The sequence below is a fragment of the Ovis canadensis genome, chromosome 23 (genome assembly GCF_042477335.2).
Source record: "Ovis canadensis isolate MfBH-ARS-UI-01 breed Bighorn chromosome 23, ARS-UI_OviCan_v2, whole genome shotgun sequence".
Lineage (NCBI taxonomy): Eukaryota > Metazoa > Chordata > Mammalia > Artiodactyla > Bovidae > Ovis > Ovis canadensis.
The window spans coordinates 51821769-51839450 of record NC_091267.1 but is presented as its reverse complement, the minus strand read 5'-3'; the positions used below and the strand labels follow the sequence as shown (position 1 = coordinate 51839450).

The window sequence follows — 17682 nt, the reverse complement described above, 5'->3', positions numbered from 1 at the left end:
AAAGAGACATGAAGAAAGCCTGTGTGTTTCATGACTGAATCCTTTTCCAGTTGATCGGGAAATTTTGGATATGCTGGAGCACACCTCATTTTTTAAAAAATTGTGTACAAAACCCAATTAAAAATGGTCAGAAGAAATGAACAGACATTTTTCCAAAGAGGACATGCCAGTGGCCAACAGGCACATGAAAAGATGCTCAACGTGGCTAATCATTAGGGAAATGTAAACCAAAACAATGAGATGACACCTCACTGATAGCACCTGTCAGAATGGCCATCATAAAAAAAAATGTTGGGTGAGAATGTGGAGGAAGGGGAACTCTCATACACTATTGGTGAGAATATAAATTGGAATAGGCACTGTGGAAACACTGTGGAGGTTTCTCAAAAAACTGAAAATGGAACTACTGTATGACCCAGAAATTCTATTTCTGGATATATATCCCCTCAAACAGTAATTCGAAAAGATACATGCACTCCAGTGTTCATAGCAGCATTGTTTGCAGTAGCCAAGACATAGAAGCAACCTGCATGTCCATCAACAGATGAATGGATAAAGAAAACGTAGTATATGTGTTTTTGTGTGCATACACAGATACACAGTGGAATACTACTCAGCCATGAAAAAGAATGAAATCTTGCCACTTGTAGCTATTTGGATGGACTTGGAGGGTATTATGTTAGATGAAATAGGTCAGAGAGAGACAAATACTGTATGATATCACTTATACGGAATCTTAAAAATATAACAAAATAGTGAATATAACAAAAGCAGATTCACAGACAAAGAGTAGAAACTAGTGGTTACCAGTGGGGAAAAGGAAGTGGAGAGGGGCAAGAGAGGGGTGAGGGATTGGGAAATACAAACCAGCTATAAAATAAACTACAAGGATGTATTTTACAACACATGGAGGATAACCAATTACGATAACTGTAAAGGTAGTATAACCTTTAAAAGTTGTGAATTACTATATCATATACCTGTAACTTACATAATATTGTGCAATAACTATACTTCAATAAAAAACAAAACATGTACTTATTCAGAAAAAGGTTGACTTATTATTCAAGTAGATCACGGTAGAAGGGCCTTCTTAGCAGAGAGTAATAGAAAATTTTCTCCTTTACAAGCATTGTTTCTTACACAGCACAATACATAAGTTCAGCTTTAAAATGTAAATATCCTTTGAAGGTGTCAGATGTCTACATTGTTTACACTTCAAAGTAAACCACTTTGATTTTTTACTTTTCCCTCTTCCCCAACTGAGGATGTGACCTTGAAGGCAATGGAGTTTCAAATGGAAGATTAAAATTAAATTAGAAATTAAAACTGAGGGACATCTAAGGTGAGTTGGCTTGCGGTAGGGAACTTTGATCAAATGTTCAAAGAGTCAACTGGTAAAGAAGACATTGGGACATTTGAGGGGAAGAGAAACTAGATTCATTTAATTCACATTTATTCCAGGATTTTCAGAAACAAATGGTCCATTTCCAAAATTCTTTGTACAGTGCTTAAACCATAATTTAATAATGCTTGAAGCTCTTGTTAGAGTCTGTGCCAGCTCATTACAACAGGGTGAGTGTAAATGACTAAGTAATTAGCAGGGCCCAGGGCAAAATGAAAGGGCAGAGCCCTTAGATTCAAAAAGCAGGACAGGGCATCCCTGGTGGCTCAGTGGTAAAGAATCCACCTGCCAATGCAGGAGACACAGGTTCAATCCCTGGTCCAGGAAGATCCCACGTGCCTCGGAGCAACTAAGCCCGTGCTTCACGGGCTGTGCTGTACTGAGCCTGTGCTCTAGAGCCTGGAAGCCACAGCTGCTGAGCTCACATGCCCTAGAGCCTGTGCTCCACAGCAAGAGAAGCCACTGCAATGAGAAACCCATTCACTGCAACTGTAGCACCCACTTACCGCAACTAGAGAAAAGCCTGTGCAGAGATGAAGACACAGCACAGCCAAAAAAAAAAAAAAAGCAAGGCAGAGAGTTGTTACATGTGCAGAAATCTGAAATCATTTCCTTTCTTCCACCATCTCTCTCTCAGCTTGTCATAACATTTTTTTATTGGCTAATGTAGTTCCAAGTATAAAGAAAAGCACAAGTTTAAATTTGTAGCATGAATTTAACCACTCATATTTACACTGTACAATGCAAATATAAGGCTATCTAACTTTCCTGCAGATTCATGCAATTTGTATGTCATAGATCGTGCATATGTACGTCTTTCTTAGCAGAACAGTGGAAACAGTGCACAAAACTTATTCTACCGTTTTTATTTCATGTCTTGATACACGCACAGTCTCCCTTAGGCTTACTGATGACTGAAAGAGAAAAAGAACTGTGGATTGCCCTTTCTCTTCTTATGTATCATTTTCAGCTTAAGCAGCTGGCTAATACAAGGGAGAAAATGGAATAAACAAAGGATATGATAGGGTTTCTTGGTCATCTGTGTTTCTTTGAATAGCGTTGCCTTCTCAAAGTCGAATGCAGATTCTTGTTCCCGTGAAAAGCGTGGCTGGTGGATGGTCAGCTTCCTCACTTCCTCAGCCACAGTCATACAAATCTCACTGACCTCCCAGGAATCATGGGTCTACCAGAATTCAACTTCTTGCATGTTATATGTGGATGAGGCAGCAAGGTCTGGGACAGGTGTATTATTATTCAGGTGTATTGATGCCCCTGCTCACGTTTATGCTCCATTGCCCCGTTGGACTGCACCCACAGAACTCTGGTTCAAATATAAAAGCATTAAGCAGAGCATAGGGCTGTTCTGAGCATGGAGCCCTGTGGAGCTGCCCAGGAAGCGCATCCATGTGTCCAGCCCTGCTTTGAAGTTTCTTAGACACAGATAGCAAGTAGCAAAGCACAAGTAGCAAAGGGCTTTACAAAGGAAGTGGCAACTCGCTAGGCTTCCTCTAGGCTTCCTCGTTTGTTTTTTATTTGATCAGAGGCTGCCTCAGACATATGGGAGTCACAGAATAATTGCAAACCTACTTCTGAAATTGATTCTTATTCTAAGATCTGCAAGGGTTAGAGGACCTGGAGGCAGATGGCTAGTTTAACTTGGTCTTCAAGCAAACACCATGTTTTATGGTCTATGCATTTGAGTAAAATTTTACAGTAAAACATGAGACTTCAAAAAATGAACTTGGATGGTTTCGAGTTTAATGTGTTCAGTTGAAGAGGCCCTTATAAATCAAGAAATCCATGTTAAAGATAGAATAGTAGACTTTAAAGAATTGTTCCTTGAATTTCCAGAGCTCCCAGTTATACTTCACCAGCTGTGCACTGGTTTCTCTGGCTCAATGACCACATCTCTCCCATTTCCACGTCTTCTTATCCCAAAGGACGACTGATTGTTGCTAAAAATCGAGGAAGATCTAAGAGAAATTGAATGACTTTTTAGGATTTATTTCAGTTCTGTTTTTATTTTCACTTTAGATCTTTCAGCTTGTGCCCCAACCACAATTTACCTTGCTCCCTGAAAGTTCTATTTTATGACTTATTGAGTAGCATTATTAATATTTCATCAGATTTTTTCCTTCATATTTAAGAAAGGACTGCCACAATGTAGAGCATGGTTTCTATTACATCTTGTGGAAAATTGTTTCTTTTCACACAGAGATAGACTTAATCTTATAGTCAATAGAGAAATAAATGTTTGAAAAAGCTGTAAAAAGAAGAGAATTAAAATGTGCTGAGTTCTGTTATGTACCAGTTACTATTCTTTTCATGTATTTTTGTGTTTAGCATCCACATAGTCATTGTGGTAGGTTAAAATAAGAATACTGTCCATGTGAGGCCAGAAAGCCATCTGGAACCTTCCATTCCAGTATTGTATGTCCAAGGCCTACCTGAGAAGCACGCTTAGTACTGACTTCTCAAAGTCAGTGTGGCCAAATTAAGCTCAACTTTTCCCCACAAAGCCTTCTCTAGTCGCTTTGTGTCCAACTCTTTGCGATTCCATGGATTATAGCCCACCAGGCTTCTCTGTCCATGGAATTCTCCAGGCAAGAATGGGAGTGGGTTGCCATGCCCTCCTCCAGGGGATCTTCCTGACTAAGGGATTGAACCCATGTCTCTTGCATCTCCTGGATTGGCAGGCAGGTTCTTTGCCACTAACACCGCATGGGCAGTCCCTTCTCTAGCCACAGCCTTTCTCATCTAAGTGATGGTACTGCCCTCTTCCAATTGTGCAGGCTGAAAACCTTGAGGACAACATTGCCACCCTCTTTCCTTATCTCCTCCGTCCGGTCCATAAGGAGATGCTCTTGACTCTCCTTCAGAAGAAGCCCAGCCTGGACCTGAGCCCTCCTTAGCAGCACCCCCTGAGTCTGAGCCGACATCTCTGTCCACAAAGATGATCTTTCCACCTGCCTCCACCCTAGCAGCCAGCCCTGTGGTCTCTTCCCATGCAGCAGCTAGAATAAGGTTGTAGAAACAGAACTAATATCAATTCTGAGCTCAACCTCCTGCAGTGACTCCCATTTCACTCTTAGAGTAAAAGCCAAAAAGCCTCAAGTTGCCTTTGATTTGCCCTCCCTCCTCCTCTGCCCACACAGTAGCCCCCCTGCTACCCCTTCATTCCTCTGCCTTTGATTCCCCCCTTCCCAGAGTCACTCCATTCCCACTGACCCTCTCGCAAGTCCCGGAACAGCCCCTGGGGACACTCCCACCTTCGGGCCTTAACCTTGGCCATTCCATCTGCTGAAACACCCTTCTCTTGCACATGACTAACTCCCTCACATCCTCCAAGGTATTGGTTACATGGCACCTTCTTACTGAGGTCCCCTTACCACCCGACAGTCAACAAAGGCCAGAGGTGAGGATTCAGTGACACACAATGGATAGTGGGCACCTTTGAAGGTTGAGGAAGGTGGTAGGATGCTGGGCAGATCCTAGAGAAAGGGGCCCAGCAAATGGCCTAAGTAGTTGACTCTCTAACAACCCAGTGGAGTAGTAGAAAGTTTGTTACTGAATCAAACAACTTAAGGTCAAATTTCTGTGTGTGTGTGTGTGTGTGTGTAGTAGTAGTAGTAGTAGTAGAAGAAGAAGAAAGTTTGCTATTGAATCAAACAACTGAAGGTCAAATTTCTGTGTGTGTGTGTGTGTGTGTGTGTGTTGGAGTAGTAGAAAGTTTGCTATTGAATCAAACAACTTAAGGTCCAATTTCAGTGTGTGTGTGTGTGAGAGAGAGAGTTTTGTTTACCTTTCCTTTGCTCTTGTTCTTTCTCAGATATAGAGACTAAATAGCTACTCAGTGACAGGGGGGAAAAAAAAGCAGGAAGAAAAAAATTAAAAAGGGACTCTGGGAAAGGAAAAATACCAGAGAATCAGGAATTCTGCATTCTAATCTCAATTCTGTCACCAAAGGCCAATGCCTTGGGCAAGTCATTTCCTTGGTTTCAGTTTGTTCAGCTTTAGAATAAGGAGATTGGGCAAGAATCAGTAAGTTTCTCAACTTGATCGGGAGAATGAGCCAGGGAGCCTTTGCAAAATGCACATTTCCCTGAATCTACTCATGAACAGACTGATTTAATTAATCTTACATGAAATTCTGTAGTTTGTATTTTTTACCAGTTTTCCAGACAATTGTGATGATCAACCACTCTGGAATCACTAGATTTGATGACATTTAAGACAACCTCCCAATGTTCCATTGTTTAAGATATTGTTTAAGATATTATTCCATTGTTTAAGATATTGTTCCATTGTTTAAGACATTAACAATATTCCATTGTTTACCTAAATATTCAAATCCAAAAATACCACAATTGTAATAAGATTGACTTTTATTGTGTATCTGGGTGTTTCTGTCAAAAATTGCATAATCTTTTCATTTTTTTCTACAGAAAATTAAGAACAATGTCTAGCACAAAATAGTTTCTCAATATTTATGAATAAGTGATCAGTTCCAAATGTTTAAAAAATTGATATTTTTAGTATCTCCTTGGGTAACCTATTTCTCATATGTAGGAAAAAAATTCAGAGTTCATCCGGTATCCTTCAACACTAAGAATACTTAGGAGAATAATCATATGTAAACCAAGACTCATAATGATAATTATACTTGAACATTTTTGATAATGGAAAACTATTTCCATCCTTTATACTATAGATGAACGAGATGCATGTGAAAGTATTCTATTCCCAAGGTGCTCTATGTACAATGAAAATATGTGATATTTTTGTGCTCCTATTGTCCTTGTTTTCAGCCACCCATGGCATCCTAATTCTCAACCTGTCAACTTTGCCAGCCTCACAGTCTTGCTGGGACAGCTTCTGCAGAGAATTGTATTAGCCCTGAACTTTTTGAATGACCAATGTGATTTGTGGAAACAAATACAGTCTCATGAGTTTCAAAAGGGATTGAACTTGGAGGCAGAAATTCTGAGATGTCATTCTGCCTTTGTGTCTCTTAATAAAATTAGTCAAGCCCTGTCACCTCTTCTGGCCTCTAGTTCCTCTTCTGTGAAGTGATTTCTCCATTTATTCAGACACTGTCATAGTGCCTCTGACATTATTTGAATGTGCTACCACAAGCCACAAAATCTATTGCTGGGAAGCAAACAGGAACAGAACTCTGTTGGTACCTTCATTTTTTCAACTCCAGTCATTTGTGCCTGTAACACAAGTGCTTGCCTCCATGACTTTTCAGAAAGGACAAACATAGGTCAGCATAAAGCATGTGATATGACCATAATAGGTATCCCCCCTCCTCAAGTCTTGGCCCGATTAGAAGTTCCATTTTATCGCTTTCATGAGAAAATATTGTTCCTAGTTGGAGCTAATGGTTTAGTTTAGGCCTCAGCCAGTATCTGCTAGGGGCTTCCCAGGTGACTCAGTGATAAAGAATCTGCCTGCCAGGGCAGGAGGTGTGGTTCTATCCTTGAGTTGGGAAGATCCCCTGCAGAAGGAAGGGACTACCCACTCCAGTATTCTTGCCTGGAAAATTCCATGGACCGAGGAGCCTAGCAGGTTATGGTCCATGCGGTTGCAAAGAGTCAGATGTGACTGAGCACGCACAGCACCTAGATCTAGTAATACTCCTAGGAAGAGTCTGCCATGATTGATGTCCTCTTGTGATATCAAAGGAAGTACCCTGGAAAGGATACTTGTTAACCCCCCCCCTTTTTTTTTTAAATAACAGTTATTTAGTTGCTGCATTGTAAAACAAATATCGCACAGGAAGTGAACACAACCTTGTGTATAATATATCATACAAAATGACATGACCAGTGCTTGCATTTGATTACTTTTTAAACAGAATATAGGCGTTAATGGTAGAAAGGTATTAATAGACGGTAGAGTAGCAAACCTATTTGTTATGGTGACATTATTTTGTATTTTTTAGGGTTGATTTTCTTTTGAAAAGCATAAAAGGAAAGTGTAGCATTGTGCGAGAACTCTGCCAGGCGAATTTTCTATGAAACGTTCTTCTCACATCATTGAATTTAATGGTTACCAGAGTCATTGTGATCTTAAGTAAGTTTTTGTTTCAGGGTAGTTACTGTACCCGGGCTTCCCTGGTGGTTCAGACTGTAAAGAATCTGCCTGCAATGTGGGAGACCCAGGTTTGATCCCTGGGTTGGGAAGATGCCCTGGAGAAGGAAATGGCAACACACTCCAGTATTCTTGCCTGGAGAATTCCATAGTCAGAAGAGCCTGGTCAACTGTAGTCCATGGGGTTGCAAAGAGTTGGACACAACTGAGTGACTTAAGACATACACACACTGCATCTAATTACTGCATTTTGTTATATTTCAGAACAGTTGAGCATCACACACCAAAAGGCACATCGGGTTAAAAAACCAAAGTTGTAAAGTTTGGATCTTTTCCTGCATTAGAAGAAAGAAAAATGGAAAATTGATCATCAAAGGTAAAACTATCTCCTTTTCCTTTAAATCATACATTCCTACAGCTTCCTCTTCAGTCACCGTGTGTGAAGCAGTTTTTTTCTTTTATGATTGGGTGGTGAAGTTTAACAAACATATTTCTGGCTTATAATTCTAAGTGTACTAATATGCTGCTGACATAATCTTCTATTGTTTTAACTCCTTAATTGCCTGTTCAGAATTTGGACCAGATGTATTTTATATGTTTAATCTTCATTCTTGGTGTTGATCTAGAGTGGAAGAGCAGGGTGATGCATTTTTCTAAGTCTTTGGGCTAAAATGCTGCACTTTAGGTTAGGCATGGAATCATGGAAGTAGGGGATGCAGTATCAGCTTCTTTCTTCTTGGGAGTGTTGAACGGATTTGAATTTATCACCACAAACTGATCAACTTGATTTATGTGAGGTAAGAAAGACAATGGAAACACTTGAAGTAATGGTATGGTCTCCACTCCTTTCATTTTTATTTTTTTTTATGAAAGAGATTTCTTCTTATTATTTATATAATTTTGAGGGAAACTAGAAATTATCTTAAAGTTGATTGAACTACTCTCATCAATGTTAAAAACTGTCTGCCTTGGAACTGGAATATAGTTTTATGGTCTAAATGTTTTTGTTTTTTTTTTCTGTTTTACCTTAGATTTTTAAATGTATTTTTTCATTTAATGAAAAAATTAAATGTAAATTTTCCATTCTAATTGAAAAGTCTGTTCCAATTAGAAGAAATATTTATGGAACAATTACTGTACTCAAGGGTTTGTGCATTGTTCTATTCTCCTAAGAAACATAGGAAGTAGCTGTGAAAATACTGTTTAATAATCCCCATTTTGAAGATGTGGAAACGAGTCATATATATTCCATAACTTGCCTAAAGTCATTCAATTATATGGTGATATTAGGATATAGAACCTAACTTTGCCTAACCTAATTAGGCTGTCATACATCCCCTACCAAAGACTTTGAAGAAGTAGTTCTGTTTTTTTTTTTTAAATTTATTTATTTATTTTACTTTATTTTACTTTACAATACTGTATTGGTTTCGACATACATTGACCTGTAGTTTATGGAAAGAAAAATGAATGGTCTTGACAATATGTGATATCAGATCTAAAGGGAATTGGTATTGCCAAATATGTTAATAATTGATTGTCTTTGTTATGATTGCTTGCCTGGGACAACTACTTGAGCATGGTTATTTACTGGGGAGTTAATTCCAAGGATTGGGAGAGTGAATGGGGGATGGAACAAAGACCAAAATAAGAGCAAATGAATGAGTTCTCCAAAGTGGACATGGGAACGTGGTTCCCCTGGGACTTCCAAGAGGGTATGAGATTCCCCCCTGGAATTTCCACCTGAAGGATGTATAGCCAAAGGTTCACTCATTGGCTTTTCCCCCTTGTTTGTGGATTGCCCCTGGGTCATTAAATCCCCCACAGTGCTGAGCAGTGCTGGCACCGGTCACTTGTGGTGGACACTGTAAAGGCAAAGAGAATCTAAGTTGGTTCAGGACTGTCCATCTGTGCAGCCATTGCTGAAATCAGAGGTGGGCCAACAGGGTACAATGCAGGGACCAGGAGTGTCTATTGTAGTTCTTTTTACTTTATTTCCAATAGTCAAATAAATAACATAATCCTCCTAAATGAACCATTTCCAGGAAGAAAATGTCCTATGTTTTAAAGACATTGATGAGTGATATCCAAATGGCATAGAACCGAAAGGAACTCTGTTTCAAAACTTAACTTCTTATTCAATAAATTGTCCGTGTTCAGAGGTGAAAAGTACATCCTGGTCCATGTGTACTTTGGACATTATATAGTAAGATTTGAAGTATGACTGAAATATTGGAAAAGAGATAATGGAATCAGATTTTATAGTGCCTATACATACTATTCACTGTATATTGATTTCGTACAGGAAGGTGTCTGTGGATGCACAAAAATGTAATTACTGTCTTTCCTATTTGGAAATAGACCATTAGCAGTGTCATTATTGGTGTGAAAAGCATGACTGTAATTATGCATGTCCGAGCATAAAACAACAAGGATGGTCAGCTGACAAAATAGATTTAACACATTAAAGTGAATAAGGGTTTGTTTGTTGGTTGGTTTTTGGCAATGAGGACATTCAGCAGATGAAAATAAAACCAGGTAAAGGCTGTGGTTTGTTGTGACCTAGAAGATCCTTTGTTCAGAGGAGAGATGTTACCAGGGAACTCAAAGGAACAACTCTGCAGTCACATGAATAAGCAACATTTCAACTGATAAAATTAACATGCAGATTCCTAATGCAGGAAATGAAAATGGCAGAAGGGAAAGGGTGGCCAGAAGAGGCAGGGCAGGGGGACCAGGAAAACAGTGACAGGTGGCAAGACAGAAATCCCCAAAGTGGACGGAATGAAACTGCAGAAATAAGAGAATCCCACAGCAGTGGAGAGATGCCTCTTAGAGCAGACCTCATCTTGAGCCCAGGATGCAGACTGAACAAACGGTCTCCGTTCAGCTGAGGCCTGATAAATCCCTGGGTCATCACAGAAAGAATCAATGTGTCTTCTCACCTAAATAGCACAGTTGTCCCCTTTGTCTTCCTCTCTGTGGTCTCATTAGATTCCAGGGCCTCCTGAATAAAAGCTCTGATCACATCTGCTCTTTGCTCAGAAAATATTCCCTTGTTTACCAAGTCATCATTGTCCAAACTTCTTAATCAGATATTTAAAACCTGCCACTCTGTTTTCAGGCTTAACTTTCTTATTCCTCGATGCCACTCAATGTCTAGACCATTGATTAGTACTGCAAATTCTGTGATGTATCCGGTCTTCGAAGTGATTTGGGTGCATTTGGGTTCTCAAACATAGGTGAGTCTAGGACCGGACCTAAGAATTTGCTTCGTTAAAATGTTCCCAGGCTGTGTCACTATTGCTGGTCTAGGAACCTTACTTTGAGAATCACTCTGGAAAAACAAACGATCCAGGCTGGCACTATGGTTTCTACATTGCAGTTTAAATCAAAGACTGATTGCAGTAAAAGGGCTCCTTGCCAGCATCACCATTGTTGTACTGTGTACTAGATTAAGAACAGAGTCTTTCTCCTGGTCAAATACCGTCTTAGTGTCATAAAATCCCCCACAGTAAGCTTCTTGATACATTTCTATATCCCCTGCTGTGTTATAGGCTTACAAATGTTTATTGGATGGATGGATGGATGGAATGAAAGGAGGGGGAGAAGGAGAGAAGAACAGACAGACAGGTTTGGCAAGCAAGTGTTGATTTCAGCAAGAAACTTGATGCCTACAAAGAAATTGCTGTGGTAAATGTCATTAGGGAAAGACTAATTACCATCACACGAAAACCTCCTTATTGTATAAGAACATACTCCGTATTTCAGGCATTTGATTAGGTGGAATAACTATGGAGTCAGAGCCTGAGCATCTGGGTATCAATAGTATTGTGCTCAGTAATAAGCAGAGTCTTTCACAAAAGACTTTCGCTGTTTGATTGAGTTCAGCAGAGGAGAGATGTCATTTCTATCAAGACAAATTGTGCATTTTACTTTATAAAAGAGCCACTGGCTATGTGCAAGCAGGAAATCACATCTGTTTAATGAATTCCTTTGCAAATGTCTCTTCCTTGAGTTTAAATTTTGCAGCTGCAGCATCATTTGAACGTTTATTCACATTTCGGACAATTGTGCTTTCTGGGTTTTTGCTTTTGTGCGTTCAGATGTGTTCGTGTATCACTGTTGCAAATTCTTTCTCTACATCTTTCATCTGCGCACATCATCCCGTGATTGGCTTGTAAATTTACCCTACTTTTCTTACTAAAATAACTGTTCCTGCTGTCTGCTTTCTGCCTGCTCTTTGATTTAGTCCTGAAATTGGGCTCAAGGCCTACTTTTAGAGCTCAGCGTGAAATTTATTCTGTATGTTTTTAAACCAGGTTCCTACTTGTTTCTTTCTGTTATAGGTTCTGTGTTGGCACCAACTTCAAAATGCGCCCTTGAAAGAGGCTGTTATAATTATGTATCAGCATAAATAATAACAATGAATGAAAACAGGAATCTTGAAAATTTATTTTAAGAATTGATTTCATCATTTACTTTAATGGTAGAAAATTAAAACAGTCAGCTGCTGCTACGGCATAACTGGTGGTAAGCTTCGAGGAAAGGACTAGTTCCAACCTTGTTGTTACCTTGATGTGTGTCCTTGGCTGAGCCCTCAGGCCTCAGCTACCTCCATTATAAAAAGAAAGATTTAGGATAAATGTCACTAAGGGGTTCATTCTGGTTCCTTAGCTTGTAATGTCAAGATGCAGGTCATATGAAATGCTGCTTAAAATCAGGTGTGAGAATATGAGTGAGTCAGTTCATCAACTAATACGATAACCTTTGGAGGGCTTCCCTGATGGCTCAGAGGATAAAGCGTCTGCCTGCAGTGCAGGAGACCCAGGTTCGATCCCTGGGTTGGGAAGATCCCCTGGAGAAGGAAATGGCAACCCACTCCAGTATTCTTGCCTGGAGAATCCCATGGACAGAGGAGCCTGAGCGGGCTACAGTCCATGGGGTCGCAAAGAGTTGGACACGACTAAGTGACTTCACTTCACTTCACTTTGGAGGTAAAGTTGAAAGAACATGGTTTAGGGTGCAGAAAGATCTGTGTTCAAAACTCAGCTCTTCCGCATATTAACAGCATGAGCTTGGAGAACTGACTGCACCCTTTGGTGTGCCTCAATTTCTTCATCTGTAAAATAGGGGCAGTGTAGTCATCATCTGCCAGGTAGCTTTAAAAACGGGATAATCTGAAGAATGTCCAGCACTTAGCAACTGAGCACAGTGAGCTCTAAGGACCTCTCCAGGCCTCTAAGCCAGCTGGAGCCTACCCCATGGTTTTAGAGGTTAGTGGAAATTCCATTCTTCTTCTCCACTATAATTCTACAATGCTAAGAAATTTATATCTGTGACTCTAAAAGATGAACTCTGTTTGGAAAACCTACCTGTAATTTAGTCATCTGAAACCTGGCAAGACAAATAGGAAAATTTAGCAGTAGATTTTCAGCTTGACAGGATATCTGGTTCCATACATTGTGAGTAATTTATACGGAGCAAGCAAGGCCCTTTTCATCAAGACTGACTCCTTCAGTGTCAAAGCTTAAGGTTTGCAAATTGCATTCTGACTCTGACTTTGTTATGTGGCCACAGTTTGGGCAGAAATGAAAGCCTCTTTAAGACTTTGGTTTAGCCTGAATAAATGTTGCTGTGCTCTTGATTTATATCTGATTCCAGTAAGTTCAAAGGTATGCCTTACTTTTTTCTTTCTTGTCCTCTGAAAATTTATGTGTATAGCTAATTTGTACCCAGATAAATTATATTTGGGGCAAAGATGATTTGTTTATTATAGGATCCATGCAACTATTGAATATTTTTCCGCTCTTTTCATTAATTAATTTTTTGAGGTTGAAGTGTCACTTTGATACTGGTTAACCTCAGTCCTTTCTCAGCAGAAATTAAGAACTTCCTCCTTAATAGGAATAGATCAATAAAGTTTTGGTGGACGATTTCATCAATCTTAGCAGAGGGTTTAACCCTGTGGGCTTCTTTACTCTTTCAATATTTTATAAATCCTCTGCAAGTTAATGTCTTTTGAGATAAAGCTTACTATATTTTATTCCTCTATGCTTTTTCATGAGAAATGATTTAGAGCCAGGAACTGCTGGTGCTGTTTGAGTACATTGATTACTTTAGACACCTATAGATAACTAAAATCTAATTGTGGGTTGTTTATTTGTCATGTCTCTGAGACATATCACTGTGAAGATGAAAATCATACTGATGAGGCTGTTTCGAGCTCTGGGTGATAGATATATATATGTGTCAGCATACCACCTACTCACAGTGTGTGGTGATGGTCGTGGTGGAGATGATGGTGTGGTGTTGTCTAGTTAGCAACGCAGTCATCCACACTAGTGTATTTAATTTCTACATAAATCAATTATTACCAAAATTGGCCTTTTCTATTAAAAGATCTATTAAGTACTATCTGAAGGACACATGTGCTCCATTGTATGATAGAATCATTTCTTTGTAAAGCAGAGTATAATAGAATTTATCACAGCTCACATCTTTTTTTAGTATTTGTTGACATTTTTAAAATCCCCAAGGACAGCATTTACTCTGTAGTAAAAGGGTTGGACTGTAAAGAAGGCTGAGTGCAGAAGAATTGATGCTTTTGAATTGTGGTGCTGGAGAAAGACCCTTGAAAGTCGCTTAGACAACAAGGAGATCAAACCAGTCAATCCTAAAGAAAATCAATCCTGAATATTCATTGGAAAGACTGATGCTGAAGCTCTAATACTTTGGCCACCTGATGTGAAGAGTTGCCTCATTGGAAAAGACCCCAGTGGTGGAAAAGATTGAAGGCAGGAGAAGGGGGCAACAGAGGATGAGATGGTTGGATGGCATCACTGACTCGGTGAACCTAAGTCTGAGCAAACTCCAAGAGATGGTGGACAGGGAAGCCTGGCAGGCTATATAGTCCATGGGGTTGCAGAGAGTCAGACACAACTGAGCAACTGAACAATAAAAAGATGCAGCTTGATGAGAATTATAAGGGAAAAAACCAAAATGCATATTGGCAAGGTTTCTTTCATTCCTGCTGTAATCTCATAATGTGCTAGAAATTTTCATCTAAAATATTTACTTAAAGCTAAATTTAGGGAAAAGATGATTCCACTTAAAACAACCAACATGAGTGCAGGGATTTTACTTGCCATTCCAATATGTTCTGGGAATTATAAATCATGTCAAGTACGAATTTGACAAAATAGCTGTAGTGATACACAATTTATTTCTCTCTAGCATGTCAAATATTTGAGGTCTTTGTATTTGTTTATGATTAAAAATATAATAGCAAACATATGTCAGACACTTAGATTTTTACTTGTACAAGGGGGACATAATTTTATATCTACCCTTTTAGGGTCTTTGACTTGGCCTGAGACTTAAGTTGATGTAAGATAAGTGAAAAGAAAGTTGCATAAATGAATTCAGTAAAAGTTTTATGTGACTTAAATGTCTTCGTAAGAAAATAAAGATGAAAAGAAGTAGCGGAATCTAAGTGTTTATATACTAAGTTGAACAAAAGGGATAGAATTGTGGAAACGTAACTAAAATATACAGGTGGCCTAAAGGAAGATAAGAGTTATTTTAACAAGGTGTCTTTGTATAGAATTCTCTTATCCTCCATGCCCTGTCTCTGGTAATAATGATGTTTTCCCCCTGTACAGGGAGGGTATCTTTCACATGGGAGTTTTATCTTCTGCTTTTAGGAAGTGAAGGGACCTCAGAACACCACCTCTCCTCGTGCCTACTGTTTTTCAAGTGGCTTTGACTCAATAATCCTTATGCCAAAGTAACATATTTACCTTCCAGGCATTGTTTTGAGCCCTTTATCTGAGACCTCACTTAATCCTGACTCTAACCTATGAGAACATTTTATACAGCTTCAGGGAGAAATTGACAAATCCACCATCATAGAAATAGATTTCAAACTATGTTTCTTCTTGTTATAGGAAACTCATAAAAATCTCACCGAAGACACAGAAGATATGAACACACACTAAGAGACTTCATTTAATGGCCATAAATGGACTTTTAAAATCAGCAGTTAGAGAATACCAGTTCTTCTTCAGTTCTTATATAATATTTAAAAATTACTGAGCCATAAGCCAAGACCGAGGCTTCCCAGGTGGTTCAGTGGTAAAGAATCTACCTGCAGGGCAGGAGATATGGGTTCAATCTCTGGGTCGGAAAGATCCCCTGGAGAAGGAAATGGCAACCCACTCTAGTATTCTTGCCTGGAGAATTCCATAGACAGAGGAGGCTGATGGGTTGCATGCAGTCCATGGGGTTGCAAGAGTTAGACCCAACTTAGCGACTGGATAACGACAAACCAAGATGGAAATGTACTCTGCATTTCACAGACGAAGAAACTGAGGCACGAGGAAACTCAAGAACTTGGCAAAGAACACAGAACTAGTACGTGGCAGAGCAGGACGCGGGCTCAGGGCAGGCAGAGCCGCCTGACTCCTGCATTAGCTGCCGCACCACATTGTCCTGCAGGTGAAGAGCAGAGAGCTGGCCTTTAAGAGATTGTTTAAATTTATATAAAGGCCAAGAGGGCTAGGATTACCCCAGGTTTTTAGATTACATTTGAAAGCAAGGATGTGCCTGATTTGAGGTCAACCAGTTAAGAGTGATAGTGACATTAGATTTAGGAGAAGATTCACACCGTAAATTATTTGCAGGCACACATGCCTACATACAAATACATAGGCATATTGCGCTGGGGGGGTGTGTGCGCTCGGTCATGCCCAACTCTTCACGACCCCACGGACTGTAGGCTGCCAGGCTCTTCTGTCCATGGGATTTCCCAGGCAAGAATACTGGAGTGGATTGCCATTTCCTTCTCCAGGGGATCTTCCCCACTCAGGGATGGAAGCTATGTCTCATGTATCTCTTGCATTGGCAGGCAGAGTCTTTACCAACTGCGTGACCTGGGAACCCGCTACCATAAATTAAAGTAGATTAGATTTAAGTAGTTGCTAAGTGTTTAAATAGCAAAAGCAAAGCAAGAATGACATCGATTGAGTTATTACTGTAAATTCGTTCTCGTTAATAACCCATCCCTGAATTATTGGTCATGTTTAGATTCCTGTGTGTGAAACAGGACATTTCACTGATGTTTCATGGTCACGTCAAACTCATTATTTTCACTACTCAACCCGTGAATGCCCTCTTCCATCTGTTCCTCCCTGCTCTGCGGCTCTCTGTCCCCATCTATGTCACCATGACCCACACACCCTCTTGCTTAAGCTGGAAACCTGGGAGTCATCTGTGAAATCACTTCCTCCCACCACTTTTGGAAAATTAAAATGAATTTGTTGAATGAAGATCTATATTACCCATCTAATATGTGAATGTCCAGCTGGTCGGTTGATTACAGTCAGAGTGTAGTGATGAGACATTATACTCTGGTGTTTTCTCACGTGTTTGGGTTTCTGGCCACACTATTCCATCCCCATGTATGGGTTTATGTTTTTGCATTTTGTTAGTGGTGGTGTGTTGTTGGTGTTCTGTGTAATACATGCAGGGAGCATCCACTGTAGAACAGCTGAGAGATTCTCTCCTATCCATGAAGGCATTAGATTTGTTGAAAGTTACCGCGTAAGGCCTTTGGCACACACAGATCTCAGCAGTATTGCCCTCTTTAATTATGTCCCCCAGGAAAAAATAATCACTTCCCTGGCAAGGCAGCTTTCCTAATCAAAGACTTCCTGGGCCTTGAGTAATAAGAAACTCAAAAGTTTCTATAGTGGGGCTTAATTGGGCATGTATTTTAATCTCCTAGGAAGATGAAGAAACTCTAAATGGTACATATAAGAAAATATTTCATGAGGGATACATGGATGGTTTCATATATTTTGTTCTATTTTTATTTAAGAGAAGTTACTGGCAAAATAATGTGTGCATTAGTATTAAAAAGTTTGAGTAATGTATCTTCCTTGTAAATTACTGCTTCTTTCCCGATCATTTTATTGTCATTATTTTTCACTTGAACCTTTTTCTAGGTGTGAGAAATTTTGCTTAGTTAGCATATGAAGGAAGGTGCCTCAGGCAGGTAGACTGAAGACCTGAGTCCCAGTAGGATTTTAACAGTAAGAGGAACCATGCCCCCTAACCTCCCAACCCAGGGAGACAGTTACCAGAAAAAAAAAGAGAAGAATTATAGATTGAATTCCAAG

The 17682-nt window shown here is 39.6% G+C and overlaps 1 protein-coding gene across 2 annotated transcripts in view; it reads left to right on the top strand.

The window, feature by feature from the left end:
• The window catches only part of DLGAP1 (DLG associated protein 1), a 791550-nt gene that overhangs the window by 263111 nt on the left and 510757 nt on the right, over positions 1–17682 (top strand). For both annotated transcript variants that reach the window (XM_069568351.1, XM_069568350.1), the window contains exon 3: positions 7766–7877. The gene's annotated coding sequence lies outside the window, so the exon portion shown is untranslated. The remainder of the gene's footprint in view (positions 1–7765; positions 7878–17682) is intronic.